The sequence below is a fragment of the Poecilia reticulata genome, chromosome 4 (assembly GCF_904066995.2).
Source record: "Poecilia reticulata chromosome 4, P_reticulata-male-v2, whole genome shotgun sequence".
In the NCBI taxonomy this organism is placed as follows: Eukaryota; Metazoa; Chordata; class Actinopteri; order Cyprinodontiformes; family Poeciliidae; genus Poecilia; species Poecilia reticulata.
The window spans coordinates 2,358,000-2,372,367 of NC_088833.1; the positions used below are offsets into that span (position 1 = coordinate 2,358,000).

The window sequence follows — 14,368 nt, forward strand, 5'->3', positions numbered from 1 at the left end:
ATGAGAAGTGGTAAAAGCTGTGAATCCCATCTGCAGCCAGTCAGAAACCCTAAAGTCGACTTTATTACCGCTGCAGATGCTTTTCATGAACGGGATGAGTAATTCTCAGACGGCAGCATTTATTAAAAAGTGGCGAAACAACTTACAATGTTAATTGTTGATCTGTTTAAATTATTCTTATTTAGTTTTTCATTTTGCAAACAGCTGCTTATTTGTAAATGTTTCCAATTAAACTAATTTTCGGTTGTGATTTAATGATTTTGGTTTCTAGACGTTTTGGTGGGAAACCTGGGAAACCGATAATTAAAACTCTGCTCTCCTCTTGACTTGGTCTGGGGGCGAATTGTTTTCTCTTCTAATATTAATAGTCTTGGTTGGGCTCTTTGCAATAAATGAATTAATCGCGTGCTTTATTGTTTTTCTACCAAAAACCAGATGATAAAAGTGTTTTGGTCCCAAATAGCCGACACTTCATGATTTAATTTTATTTATTGTTTCTGTTTATTTAAATGTCTTCCAGTTCCCGTGTTAAATGTTTGTTAGAATTTATTGCTTTTTGAGGATGTATCCTGGTATTATTATGCCATTACGGTGCTTGGAAATGGTTTCAAAACGACAATATTATCGTTTATTGGTCGGTAAGATTATTTGTTTTTGCAGTGATGAATTTTACTCCCAAGGCAACGACAACATTGATTCTCAGTACTGGATGCTGCTGTTGGTCGTTAAATCAAAACCATGAAGACAGGAAGTGAGGCGTTGGCGCGCCCGTCAGGACTGTTGCTGGTCTGATCCCCAGTTTTTCGTGTTTAAAGGTTGAGTTAACCCCTCTGTGCCAACGGTGGAAAACAGCAGAAAAACAGCTGCTGACTCAGCTGCACGCATCACGAGCTGCTCTGACCGCGCCGTAAAACATAATGTGAAATGATTGCGTTTTAAATCTGCCCTGCGAAACCAAGCGATCCACCAGACGCACACGTTCTCACTCTGAATTGAAGCTGTTTTTACCCAGTTTCGGTCGGAACGGAGGGTATTAAAACACACACAATGTCTTGTACTCATTGTCGTTTGGGTTTCTCCCAAAATTTCCTCTCAGTTGTGGTTTTTGATCTTTCTCCAGAATCACGGGTGGTTTTTCTTCATGAAACGGCATAATTGAGCCTCACAGCAGACTTCTGTCATCAAACGAGTTATGCTGGTTTTGTCAGGTGAGGTCATGATAATATAATTAATATTTTATATCCACTCCTGACGAGCTGCTCTGAGTTGCAGTTTCATCTTCTTGGTGAATGAGAAGAGCCCGGAGGAGAATCCAGCTGGGATCGTCGGCGTAAACAGGAAGATCTCGTTCTCTCAGCAGCTTCACCTCAGAGGATCTTTCAGAATAATTTTATTACATCTCCATGGATCGTCCAGGCGTCTTTATTCTCAGCTGTATTTCTTTTCATTTGTTCAGCTCTGAGTAACGGGGAGAAGCTGAAAATGGAAACCTGAGACCTCGGTTCTCTAAGCGATCACCTGTTCAGGTGTTTCTCTCGGGTCGAGTTTGACTGATTTGTCCTTCAGTCCATGTGGTTCTCGTTGGTTTGGATGGCTCTGCTCTGTCAGTCCAGCTGGTGTTGATTGTTTTAGTTGGTCCTGTCTGTAAATTCATGGTTTTGGTTGGTTTATTTGGTCATTCCCACGAACCCAGATGGTTCCTATTGGTTTGATTAGAAATGTCCTTTTAGCCAAATAGTTCTGATTGGTTCCGTGGTCATGTTTACAAATCATATGCTTCCATTTGGTTTATTTGGTCTTATCTATTAATCTTACTGGTTCTGATACTTTAGTCAGTCATGTTCCTTATTTCAGCTGGTTCAGCTGGTTCTGATTGGTTTTATTTGGGTCTTTTTGTTACCGTAGGTGGTTCTGATTGGTTTTATTTGGGTCTTTTTGTTACCGTAGGTGGTTCTGATTGGTTTTATTTGGGTCTTTTTGTTACCGTAGGTGGTTCTGATTGGTTTTATTTGGGTCTTTTTGTTACCGTAGGTGGTTCTGATTGGTTTTATTTGGGTCTTTTTGTTACCGTAGGTGGTTCTGATTGGTTTTATTTGGGTCTTTTTGTTACCGTAGGTGGTTCTGATTGGTTTTATTTGGGTCTTTTTGTCACCGTAGGTGGTTCTGATTGGTTTCATGGGTTATGTTTAGAAATCAGAATGCTTCCTTTTGTTTTACTTGGTCCTACCTATTAATCCAACTGGTTCTGATGGGTTTACTTGGTTATTTTCATGAACTAAATTGGTTCTGATTGTTTTTGTTGGTCACATTTATAAGTCGTAGTCCTTCCTTTGGGTTTATTGGTCTTATCTGTTAATCCAACTGGTTCTGATAGTTTTAGGCCTGGATTCCAGATGGTTCTTATTGTTTACATGTTTATTTTCATTAACTCTGGTGTTCCTGATTGGCTTCTTTATTTATTTTAAAGTTTCTGATTGCTCCTGTTCACCCTCATCATCAGTGTTCGGTTTGTTTACCTGCCTCTTGTCATCTGTTCTGTCGGTGCTGCTCTGTTGGCTAAAAGTGTTTTCAAATTTAGAGAAAATTTGCCCCCCCAGTAGCGGATTAGCAGAAGTTTGTCCACTGCTGGGCTTATTTATCAATCAAGTTTATAATTTGGAAAATTTGCAGCCAGAGGGTTGGTTGTGATTGGTTGAACTGGTTATTTCCGTCAGTCCAGTTGACGCTAACTGGTTATTCTGGTTGGTCTGAGACTGGGCATCTATTATTGTAGTTTATTTAACTGGTTCTGCCCAATGGCGTTAAACCCAACTGGTCTGTTTTTCTTCTAATCGGCTTCATACGAATCTAACTGCTTCCATTAATATCACTGGAACCAAACAGTTTTTTTTACATGAACTCTGTAGCTGCTTTAATGTTTGTCCAAATAAAATCCTGGTTTTCTTTTGTAAGTTTTGGTGGTGGTTTCTTCAGCAGAGCACAGTGGGCTCACGTCAGAGCAGAAACTCTTTAATGTTTGCTGTTATTCATTATGAATGACCTGGATTTCTGCTTGGAGACGTCTCATGAATCATTGAAAGCGGACCAATCAGAGCAGGAATCACGCGGGGAAGCTTTTGTTCTACATATCGTCCAGGGCTGGGCTTGACCTTGGCGTACAGCCAGGAAGAGAAACTCGTTTTTAAGAAAAACCTTTATTTATTTGTCCATTTTGTCAGTCTTCATTCAGTTTCCTAGGAGTTTTCTTTGCCGTCAACAATACTGACATGCGCAGAGAAGGGAGGTTCGTCTTTTATTGGAAACGGAAACGACAAAAATGCTATTTTCTTCACTAGGCAGTTTTATCAGTCAGAAATCTTATAAAAGCCATTATTATGTTGGGATTTAAAGACTTGAATACATCTGAAGGAAGTTTGTTCATTTGTTTCTGGATTAATGGTCCTTGAAGCAGCTTTTCAGGTGAAGTTGGTGTCCGTTGTAGTTGAATTTTAGGTTTCAGCTGCTTGAACGGTCAAGCTTGTTGTTCGCGGCTGGACATCAGGCAGATTCTCTCCTCCCTGGTGGGTTTGGGCCCAAACGAGGAGCAGAAACTAAACGGTTAACGTTAAGAAATCACTCGACAGAGAAGCGATCTGACTGAACTCCAGGGCAGAAACTCATTTGACAGTTTATCCCATTTTGGCCTTTAATTCTCTGAAAAAACAGATTTCTATCCCCTAGAATGGTTATCATTGTAGTTTTTGCACTGCAGTGTTTGAATACATTTTGAAAATGAATTAGCATCAAAGTATGACGAAAAAACAAAAAAACAGGTGGAATTATTGCATATTTCATGAATAAATTAAGATACTTATATTGACATGGCAATAAGTTCAAAGGGAATTATGTTAATTATTTAACATTTTTAAAGAAAAATGAATTAACGCTGCTGTTTGTTCAACAAGTTATTATTTACCTTACTCACCTGTAAGCAACAGGATTCAGAGAAGTTTAAAATAATATGCATCCACTGTAAATGTTGGGTGTACTTACTTTTTCTTATTGAAATTTTTGACATAATGAAACCAAAGCAATCTTACATACTTTCTTTCTACCATGACTGCATGGAGCCAAAATGATTAAACATGGAGATTCTGCATGTTGGACCTGAAGAAATTGATTAAATAAATGTGCAGAAAAGTGGAGAGGCATAGAAAAAAATAACGAAAATAATGGATTAACCTGGACAAAGAGACTCACTGCTTTGGGTTTTAGCATGAATCCAGTTTAATCTGTCTTTACTGTCACTCTGTGTATAAAAACCCTATTTAAAATAAATAAACAGCCATAAGCCTGGCGGAGAGGCTTTACATGACTCCCCGCCAGATTGGAAGAAAACTGTAATTTTAGAGCTGATAGAAGCTCAAAATTATTATACTTGCAGAGAGACAAGTGAAGAAGCCTGGCGGGGAGGCAAGTGAAGAAGCCTGGCGGGGAGGCAAGTGAAGAAGCCTGGCGGGGAGGCAAGTGAAGAAGCCTGGCGGGGAGGCAAGTGAAGAAGCCTGGCGGGGAGGCAAGTGAAGAAGCCGGCGGCAGAGGCAAGTGAAGAAGCCGGCGGCAGAGGCAAGTGAAGAAGCCTGGCGGGGAGGCAAGTGAAGAAGCCTGGCGGGGAGGCAAGTGAAGAAGCCTGGCGGGGAGGCAAGTGAAGAAGCCTGGCTGGCGGGGAGGCAAGTGAAGAAGCCTGGCTGGCGGGGAGGCAAGTGAAGAAGCCTGGCTGGCGGGGAGGCAAGTGAAGAAGCCTGGCGGCAGAGGCAAGTGAAGAAGCCTGGCGGGGAGGCAAGTGAAGAAGCCTGGCTGGCGGGGAGGCAAGTGAAGAAGCCTGGCTGGCGGGGAGGCAAGTGAAGAAGCCTGGCTGGCGGGGAGGCAAGTGAAGAAGCCTGGCTGGCGGGGAGGCAAGTGAAGAAGCCTGGCTGGCGGGAGGAAAGTGAAGAAGCCTGGCTGGCGGGGAGGAAAGTGAAGAAGCCTGGCTGGCGGGAGGAAAGTGAAGAAGCCTGGCTGGCGGGGAGGCAAGTGAAGAAGCCTGGCTGGCGGGGAGGCAAGTGAAGAAGCCTGGCGGCGGAGGCAAGTGAAGAAGCCTGGCTGGCGGGGGGAAGGAGAGCTGGCGGCGGGGGGAAGTGAGAAGCTGGCGGGGGCAAGGGAAGCTGGCTGGCGGGGAGGCAAGTGAAGAAGCCTGGCTGGCGGGGAGGAAAGTGAAGAAGCTGGCTGGCGGGGAGGCAAGTGAAGAAGCCTGGCTGGCGGGGAGGCAAGTGAAGAAGCCTGGCTGGCGGGGAGGCAAGTGAAGAAGCCTGGCTGGCGGGGAGGCAAGTGAAGAAGCCTGGCTGGCGGGGAGGCAAGTGAAGAAGCCTGGCTGGCGGCAGAGGCAAGTGAAGAAGCCTGGCTGGCGGCAGAGGCAAGTGAAGAAGCCTGGCGGGGAGGCAAGTGAAGAAGCCTGGCTGGCGGGGAGGCAAGTGAAGAAGCCTGGCTGGCGGGGGAGGCAAGTGAAGAAGCCTGGCTGGCGGGGAGGCAAGTGAAGAAGCCTGGCTGGCGGGGAGGCAAGTGAAGAAGCCTGGCTGGCGGGGAGGAAAGTGAAGAAGCCTGGCTGGCGGGGAGGAAAGTGAAGAAGCCTGGCTGGCGGGGAGGCAAGTGAAGAAGCCTGGCTGGCGGGGAGGCAAGTGAAAAGCCTGGCTGGCGGAGGCAAGTGAAGAAGCCTGGCTGGCGGGGAGGCAAGTGAAGAAGCCTGGCTGGCGGGGAGGCAAGTGAAGAAGCCTGGCTGGCGGGGAGGCAAGTGAAGAAGCCTGGCTGGCGGGGAGGCAAGTGAAGAAGCCTGGCTGGCGGGAGGCAAGTGAAGAAGCCTGGCGGGGAGGCAAGTGAAGAAGCCTGGCTGGCGGGAGGCAAGTGAAGAAGCCTGGCTGGCGGGGAGGCAAGTGAAGAAGCCTGGCTGGCGGGGAGGCAAGTGAAGAAGCCTGGCTGGCGGGGAGGCAAGTGAAGAAGCCTGGCTGGCGGGGAGGCAAGTGAAGAAGCCTGGCTGGCGGGGAGGAAAGTGAAGAAGCCTGGCTGGCGGGGAGGCAAGTGAAGAAGCCTGGCTGGCGGGGAGGCAAGTGAAGAAGCCTGGCTGGCGGGGAGGCAAGTGAAGAAGCCTGGCGGCGGAGGCAAGTGAAGAAGCCTGGCTGGCGGGGAGGAAAGTGAAGAAGCCTGGCTGGCGGGGAGGAAAGTGAAGAAGCCTGGCGGGGAGGCAAGTGAAGAAGCTTGGCTGGCGGGGAGGCAAGTGAAGAAGCCTGGCTGGCGGGGAGGAAAGTGAAGAAGCTTGGCTGGCGGGGAGGCAAGTGAAGAAGCCTGGCTGGCGGGGAGGCAAGTGAAGAAGCCTGGCTGGCGGCAGAGGCAAGTGAAGAAGCCTGGCGGGGAGGCAAGTGAAGAAGCCTGGCTGGCGGGGAGGCAAGTGAAGAAGCCTGGCTGGCGGGGAGGCAAGTGAAGAAGCCTGGCTGGCGGGGAGGCAAGTGAAGAAGCCTGGCTGGCGGGGAGGCAAGTGAAGAAGCCTGGCTGGCGGGGAGGCAAGTGAAGAAGCCTGGCTGGCGGGGAGGAAAGTGAAGAAGCCTGGCTGGCGGGGAGGCAAGTGAAGAAGCCTGGCTGGCGGGGAGGCAAGTGAAGAAGCCTGGCTGGCGGGGAGGCAAGTGAAGAAGCCTGGCGGCGGAGGCAAGTGAAGAAGCCTGGCTGGCGGGGAGGAAAGTGAAGAAGCCTGGCTGGCGGGGAGGCAAGTGAAGAAGCCTGGTGCCCCACCAGGCTTATAGTACACCAGGAGAAGCCCTGATGGTTGTGAGCAAAGTGTTTCTCTGTTTCATTGTTTCTATGGTCCACATCTACGCAGCAACAGACGTTTTGAGTGGAGAGGATCTGTCCTGCATCAGTCTGGAAAAACTGGTCCAGATTTCGGTGTTCCTCTCTACTGGCAGTAATCCAGAGCTGTTTCGGTTCTGGTTGGATCGATCTGCACCAGAACCTTGTATTCAGCCTCTACAGGGATCGTGGAGAGGTCCGTTTTCCTCATAAATGTGCAGATTGGTAATTTGTGCAAAACCTTCACACGTTTTACTGTAATTACGTTGCGCCGTTAAATCAAACCGCAGCGTTTTTACGGCTGTTGTGGTGGTTGCTGTGTGTGGGCGTCTCCTCTTCATCTGGTTCTGTTTAGACGCTAAAATACTTGGTTCATGTTCAGCAAACGCCAGGTTATTAAATCCTGAGAACTTTTTCAGGATTTTACGGAAACCAGCCGACGTCACTGCAGGCAGAAGTCGTGTTTTCTGCTCAACATGTTGGGAGTAAATGAGTCATGTTTTCAGAAAACACGCCGCTGCTGCCGACATGTTTGGATCCTTTTTCACCTCGTCATTCGTCTGCAGAACGAAACGGATCCGCTTACTGCCCCCCTCCCTGTGGTTCATTAGTGTTTCCCCCAGGAGGCATCTGTGGTTAATTAATCACCAAACCACTTTCCTGCTTTTTTATCGACCTCTTGATGTGTGATGGATGTTTCATTTCCGTTGTCGTCTCTGCGCTCCGAGCGCTCTGGATGAATGAAAAAAGCAGTTTGGGTTTTTTTTACTTTCTTCTCCTGGAAGCGGGCCGGTCCTGGTGTTTTTACGAGCCTGGTGGGGAAAACACCCAGATTTGGTCCGAATTTAAATTTGACCTACTTTCTTCGTCATCAGAAAGCGTGAAACGTTTTTCCCTTTCAGTCTGAGGAGGAGGAAGACTGAATGGAGCAGGGAGGCGACAGGAAACTCCGTGAGCGGACGTTTCCCCAGACGGAGGGAGAGAACCGGCAGATTTACTCCAGGATGAAGCTTTGGGAGTTTCATTTAGTCTCGGCGGCGCAGCCCTGGCCGGGTCTGCGTCCCCGCCCCGAACTGTCAGCCACCTCCTTGTCCTTGCCGTCTCCTCATTCAGAAACCTGACACAAACTAAATCTGGCTTTTCTCCTGCGGTTCTCCTTCCACCTGAGCTGCAGCTCCTGGCGGCGGCGTTGCGGCGGCGTTGTGGCGTTGCTGCGGCGCTGCAGCTTCAGAGTTAATGGGATTATGCAGATGGCAGCGCTCTTAAAGCGCCCATTTGAAGTGTTTAATGGAGATTATGGAAATGGTTGAGCAGCTCAGACCTTCTCCCGCTCAAAGAAAAGACGACACAATGACAAGAAAAGGAGTGGAGCTGCAGCTGCTCAGAGGGTCGTCGGGGTGAAGGGTCGGCCGCTGATTGGCAGCTCCAAGCCCGGCTCTACAGTACTTCAGCAGGGCGCTTGCTGCAGACAATACAAACATAACAGCACACACACAAAATACTGTACAAAACTCTAACACAACCTTAAGATTTCATTAAGCAGCCAGACTTTCTTCTCATTTATTCAGGACGAGAGTTTAAGCTTGGAAATCAACCATCGTCTAATTTCACTGCGTTTCAGCAGGAGAAATAATTACTGCTTTTACTTTTATCACCAATGTTATTGTTGCTACTTAATCACATTGTCAATTATAACTTAGGAATATTGATGTGCTTCTAAATCAGTGTTGTATATTGATTTATTGATAAATTCTCATTACGGCATGGCCGTATGAATGCATTGTAGCAGTTATAGATAAAGATATAGAAAATTACTAATTAAATAAGAATGTTATGACCAAGTTGACATGAAAAGTAATTTACTAGATGATGCTACAGATGTAAGACGGCTGGGTGTAAAAATCCTTCTCACTGATATTCTTTTTGTTTTGAATTTGTTTTTACTGTACATCTTTTATCAGCAAAGTTAAACTCACACTCAGGTCCGTTTCATGAACAGAAACGTGAAGAATTGGCAGAAGTCCAAACAAAACTTTAGAAACCAATTGAGATCAACTCCAAAGCGAAACCTGGAAGTTCAGTGGATTCATTTTGAAGGAATCATCTTTAAACCCAGAGCAGAAACGGCTTCAGCTGTTGCAGCGATCGGGCCTGAAATCTGAGCCTTCAGAGACGCATAAAGACGGTTACAAAACCAGCCTTCTATCACCTGAAGAGCGTAATTAGACGACCAATGAACCTGTTACTGCGGCAGCGTCTTCACAGTCTGCCTAAAAGCATTCAGCTTCTATAAAACACACATCTGGAACAAACCGTCGAAACACAGAGTTCCTTTAAACCAACGTTGAACACCCGCCGGCTTAGAGTTGATTTTAATAGGTGGAACATTGACCAGGCTGCACAGTGGCGCAGTTGGTAGAGCTGTTGCCTTGCAGCAAGAAGGTTCTGGGTTCGATTCCCGGCCTGGGGTCTTTCTGCATGGAGTCTCCATGTTCTCCCTGTGCATGGTGGGTTTTCTCCAGGTTCTCCGGTTTCCTCCCACAGTCCAAAAACATGACTGTCAGGTTAATTGGTCTGTCTAAATTGTCCCTAGGTGTGAGTGTGTGTGTGCATGGTTGTGTGCGACAGACTGGCGACCTGTCCAGGGTGACCCCGCCTCTCGCCCGAAACGTTGGCTGGAGATGGGCACCAGCAACCCTCCCGACCCCACTGAGGGAAAAAGGGTGCAAGAAAATGGATGGATGGATAGATGGATGGATGGATGGATGGAACATTGACCAACATATTTGATGTGTGCTGATGGTTTTAACGACGGCCTGTGACTAAATGTGATGCCTGTTACTGGTTTTCACAATCGTTGACTGTGATGCGTTTGATTTAACACTAGGAATGCAGCAGTAATTGGTACTTTTTTGTTTTAAGTTGTACATGTTGGGGTGTAAATATTATACAGATTAACTCTTTAGTCTGTAAATATCCACACTCGATCTTTAAGGGATGTAAAACTCATTTCACATGTTCACCTAAATGCTACAATTCTCCTATTAGCCTTAAAGTTGTTTGATGTGTAGAAACTCAAACTTTAACATTTTTATGTCTATAATGTATTTTTTGCCTATGAAAGTTTCCATTTTTTGAATTCTGCACCTAAAAGTATGAAAAACTAAAACTACTATTACAATTAATTAACAAATATTTAAGTAGTAGTGAATAAAAACTAGCAAACGCACTGTAAAAACTAATAAAATGAACTGAATTAGACTAACAAAAAGTCACAATGAAATAAAACAATAGTGATTGTTTTTCCTGCCCATGTTTGGTTGTATTTTTGTAAAAACCATTAAAAAGTAACCAAGGATCCATCTACAAAGCCAATATATCTGTAGATGCTGGATCAATGAGATCCATTACGCCTCCACAGCCTCGACCAGGAAAACAATAAAAAATGCTCTAAAGTCAGAACTTTCTGCTGGACGTTTATTATTTTAGCAGACGGTTGGATTTAGTGTCACTTTATCATTAAAATGTTTATGCCAATAAATGGTCCAACATTACGATTGCTAACTGCTCAGTCCAGGGTCACAAGCTGGGGAAACGTCAGCTGGTCTTTGTTTCGGTTTGTAAAATCCGTGTTTATTTGCATAACCATGTTTATTAATGAACCAAACTCGCTGGTTTCCCAACATCTGACTCTGTTCTTTCAGCTCCTAATCAGTCAGAAACAGGACCGAAGCGTAAAGCTGGAAATCCTCTTTAGACCATTTAAGGTTCAAATATTCCTGCTCATTGGAAGCAAATTCTATTTTTTAAAAATAAATTTGTTTTTCGTTGAAGTCTAAATGAGCCAAATGATGCCAGAAATTACACACAAGGTGGCAACTTTAATTCAAACGCGTTTGTTTTTAGGGATTCCCAGTCAGAAAAGTACTTTAATATTGGGAAAACATTCAAATCACAAAATTTTCTCAATGTTCATCATTAATTAAAACTTTTACTGATTTAGATTAGTTAGGAATGTCTATGTGGATATCGCTGCTTGGTTCGATTCCGCGTTCACGCATCCCCAAGCGAGCCGAACTTTAACAGACGGGCCGGAGTTGGACTAGAGCGGACTGAACAGGGCTGGTGGGAACGGATCCATAAATTGACTTTGATTAAACAGTTTAGGTTTCCTTCCAGAAGCTTCTCCCAAGAGTTTTCCTGAATTTTGATCTGTTGCTTCAGACAGAACCGGTGCATTTGGGTCAGGTTTGGGTCATCTTGCTCACACTACAAACACTTTAATTTAGTTTCATCTAGAGGTGTGCCGATCGATCGGCCACCGATCATAATCGGCCAATTTCTGTGAAAAAGTGTATGATCGGTGATCATTGTCTCTTGTTGCTGATACCGATCACCTGCTTCTCATTTCTCAGCCTGCCTGTGCAGCTGGTCTCCTCTTTCCTTCACACTGCGAAAACGCGCAGCAACAAATCCTAAGCGATGTGGAACTATAACTATGACGCACTGAGTGAATGGGGACGTTTGCGTGTTGCGGAGGAAAATTGAAGCAGGTCAAAATGCATCAACACAACGAAGCTAATACGACATAAAAATAATGCCATACTTGACGGAGTTTGGCTACATCGAGGCTCACTGCAGTAAAAAGACATATGGAGGATCAGATAGCAGGTAAAGCAGCGCACAGCTACAAACACTCACCCAGATTAGCATGACGGTCAGAAAGCTAAACAAATAACCCGCAACATTATTTAAGTCTTCGAGCTGCGATGTAAGACGCTGGTTCTGCTCTCGCTGTTGAACCGCTGCTACGCTACAGGTAGTAATATTTCACAGACGGAGCGCCGCTTCTGCTCCACCTGGTAGTGACTCTCACACCGAACCTCTGCTTAAAGCTGCAGCATCTAAAATACATTTTACATGCGTATTAAAACTTTCGCTGCCCTAACATGAGACAGATAATCTCTAAAAAATAATCGATCTCCTCCCTGCTCTGCATAATTACTGCACTCAGTCAGAAACAGCCACTCAGAACTAGCAGTAATCAGCTAGCCGCCATGCTAACAGGAAGTTTTCATTAAGTAACTCTGGATTGTTTATTGTAATGGATCCTGTTTTTGCCTTTGAATGTTAAGTTTTATACTTGAATTTTGTTGGCAATGTGGAGAGGTTTTATTTTGGCTCTTTGCATTATTTAGCCTCTTCAGAGCCTCCATATGTTATCAGTCTGTTAAAGATAGTTTTACTGATAGCAGGACAATTTGCACAATGCCTGTTTTGTTTTCTTCTTGGAAAAAGTTATTAAAATCAAGTTTTTGTCTAAATTAAGGTGAATTCATGGTTCCTTTTTCCACATAATGTAACCGGTGGTGTTTATGATAAAAATAAATAAAATATGTGATTGGTATCGGTGATCGGTATCGGCAGGAAAAAACCTGATCAGCACATCTCTAGTTTCATCAGACCACAGGACAAAACAAGTAGTTTTTCTTTGTCCCTGTATAGATTTTCAAACTGGAAGCTGGGATTTTTGTTGCTTTTGGGGTGATGGCTTCTTCCTATCTGAGCGGCTTTTCAGTCTATGTTGCTACAGGATCGCTAATGATGCTACGGGACGGGGTCGCTGATGCTACGGGACGGGGTCGCTGATGCTACGGGACGGGGTCGCTGATGCTACGGGACGGGGTCGCTGATGCTACGCGACGGGGTCGCTGATGCTACGGGACGGGGTCGCTGATGCTACGGGACGGTGTCGCTGATGCTACGGGACGGGGTCGCTGATGCTACGGGACGGGGTCGCTGATGCTACGGGACGGGGTCGCTGATGCTACGGGACGGGGTCGCTGATGCTACGGGACGGGGTCGCTGATGCTACGCGACGGGGTCGCTGATGCTACGCGACGGGGTCGCTGATGCTACGGGACGGGGTCGCTGATGCTACGGGACGGGGTCGCTGATGCTACGGGACGGGGTCGCTGATGCTACGGGACGGGGTCGCTGATGCTACGCGACGGGGTCGCTGATGCTACGGGACGGGGTCGCTGATGCTACGGGACGGGGTCGCTGATGCTACGGGACGGGGTCGCTGATGCTACGGGACGGGGTCGCTGATGCTACGCCACGGGGTCGCTGATGCTACGCCACGGGGTCGCTGATGCTACGCCACGGTGTCGCTGATGCTACGCCACGGGGTCGCTGATGCTACGGGACGGTGTCGCTGATGCTACGGGACGGTGTCGCTGATGCTACGCGACGGGGTCGCTGATGCTACGGGACGGTGTCGCTGATGCTACGGGACGGGGTCGCTGATGCTACGGGACGGGGTCGCTGATGCTACGGGACGGGGTCGCTGATGCTACGGGACGGGGTCGCTGATGCTACGGGACGGGGTCGCTGATGCTACGGGACGGGGTCGCTGATGCTACGCGACGGGGTCGCTGATGCTACGCGACGGGGTCGCTGATGCTACGGGACGGGGTCGCTGATGCTACGCGACGGGGTCGCTGATGCTACGGGACGGGGTCGCTGATGCTAAGCGACGGTGTCGCTGATGCTACGCGACGGTGTCGCTGATGCTACGCGACGGTGTCGCTGATGCTACGTGACACGCTATTGGCTGTAGTTTATAAAGCAGCCAATCCTTGGTGCTGATTGGCTGAACCTCCAGCAGCAGAAATAAAGACGACGGTAGATGTTAGCTTCTGCTGTCGAGCTAAAATGGTTTCTAATTTGCGTCTTAATGCATAATGAGGTAAATTTGGTGTTTGAATAGTTAAAATAGACAGAAATGATTTAAAAGTTTTCAGCTCTTGTGATTTTGGTCTTGAACTCCAGCAAATCCTGGATGTCCACTGTACATAAATCTTAATTCATATAAACTTCTGGCTTAACTGAAAGTAAGAAAATAATATCACTCAGGTTTGGCTGCAACTGATGATTAATTTAGTTATTGATTAACCAGATTTAAAAACTGGTACATTCTGCAGATTTTTGAGCCTTTTTATATAATATTAGAAATAATTCAAATCATTTTTAAAAATAAGACATTTTTTGCAATAGAAGCGTTCCTTTAGTAAATCTGAACCAAGTGAAGCTAAAATGGCCATTTCAAGAGTTTTGGCTAAAACATATTTACAGACGGATGTTTTTATCTCAAAAGCAAAATATTGACACATTTTTGTAGTTTTAACTTTATTCTCTAAATATACTTTATTTTAGCAAATGGTTTCTTTTGAGTCAGTATCCTGCAGTTAACGATTGTTAAATTTTTCCAGTAATTGATTAATCTGATTGATCCGATTTATCATTTCAGCACTACACTCACTGCAAGTCCAATTTAATGACAATGTGTCTTTTTTTCTGCTCAGTTGTTTTTATAACTTGGAAATTAAAGATGTTTTCATTTCCTGACCTGTTCTCAGTTCCCTCCTTCGATTATCCTCGTTCTCTCTTCCCTTCGTTTTGTGTTTTTTTTTCCTGCCTGGAGTCGTTTTTCCGGAGCAGAACCAGCTGAGCAGCT

The 14,368-nt window shown here is 46.1% G+C and overlaps 1 protein-coding gene across 4 annotated transcripts in view; it reads left to right on the forward strand.

Annotated features, from left to right (window-relative positions):
- Positions 1–14,368, forward strand: part of efna2b (ephrin-A2b) — a 108,781-nt gene that overhangs the window by 31,374 nt on the left and 63,039 nt on the right. The window lies entirely within an intron of this gene.